Below are 1,256 nucleotides of genomic sequence, written 5' to 3'. Positions count from 1 at the left end.
ATGATTCTTTCATGGACCTCAGCCATTACTAATAAAGCGCCCCTTTACCTTCTCTTTCTATTCTATAAAAAGGTGAACATCTTATCTAGGCTTGATCACCTTTCTATGAAGGTGAGCAGCCCAGCCCCCTTGTGGAAATTTTTATATTAAGGAAGCCATATTTCACAATAGCAGCTCTGAGAAGTTGGGCTTAGGATGCGCCTCCTGTGATCGTTTCAGTGACTCAATTGGCTGGCTTCCCTCAGCTCAGACTGGTGTCGCCACCTCTCCTAGGACCGGAATGATTATCCCTGCCCAATGGGTCTACATTCATCCCTAAATTTTCGTTGGGTACTCTTCACTTCCCCGCCATTCTTGAAACCGTCACCTATAATCCATGCAAGTGTGTCTGCACCCCCTAGAGTGGACAAGAAAGAAAGGATTTTTTCTCGGAGCAAACCCCCTGGTTCTAAACCTAGGAGTTCACTTTCTCGTATGAGCATTCGGTACATATATAAGTTAGTGGAAGAGTAAAAGGGTCACCACTACTGAGGATCTCCCCCCTTATCATAGAAGGGTTGTCTGAGGGTTTGCCATGGTTCATTGCTATGCTTACACACAAGGCTACCCTTCTCCAAAAGCTCCATGGGACCACCTATCACTAGTCTTTGGTTAGAGAGGTTTATTGCACAAAAAGGCTAGGACGCAGGCTCCTATAGAGGAAAGCCCAATGAATGCCAGATGCAAAGCCTCACACCTCATTAAGATCATATTGGCATACTCTCCCAAAAAAAGAGCAAACCCCATTGAAGACGGGAGTGAGGTACAACAAGGCCATTTCCGTCCACCTTCTCACGAAGTCATACATGGACGTTACCGCTCATACAGCTACCAGCCAGCAAGCAGTTAGCTTTCCTCTAGAAGTCATGGAAGTGTGGATAAATCGACATCAAACTCTAGTCGACAGAAGGTTTTTCTTTTTTTCCTGCTCGCAGTAGTACTCCCAATATTCCAATACTACAGCGTTAGCAGCGTTTTGTCTCGATGAAAAATCTTCTGGTGACCATGAGGATTTCTTCTCTATCCTTTGGACTTGAATGATCTAATTTCGAATCTTGTTGGAGATTCTTTATCTGGCTTTGACATATGGGGCCCTTTCCCCACTGTTTGAGAAAAGTTTTGCATCTTTCCTTTACATCCAAATAGAATGGGCCACTAGTCCCAGATCTGTACACCACACCTGGAACTCATTCTACTTGTGGTTATGGGGTTGGCAC

General features: G+C 44.8%; 1 pseudogene; it reads left to right on the top strand.

Moving 5' to 3' along the window:
- The first annotated feature begins 335 nt into the window (after positions 1-335).
- LOC136465564 (uncharacterized) lies at positions 336-977 on the top strand (annotated as a pseudogene).
- The last annotated feature ends 279 nt before the right edge of the window (positions 978-1,256 follow it).

Source organism: Miscanthus floridulus, chromosome 7 (assembly GCF_019320115.1).
Source record: "Miscanthus floridulus cultivar M001 chromosome 7, ASM1932011v1, whole genome shotgun sequence".
Lineage (NCBI taxonomy): Eukaryota > Viridiplantae > Streptophyta > Magnoliopsida > Poales > Poaceae > Miscanthus > Miscanthus floridulus.
Note: the sequence above shows the minus strand (reverse complement) of the source record. Positions and strands in the feature narration are given on the sequence as shown.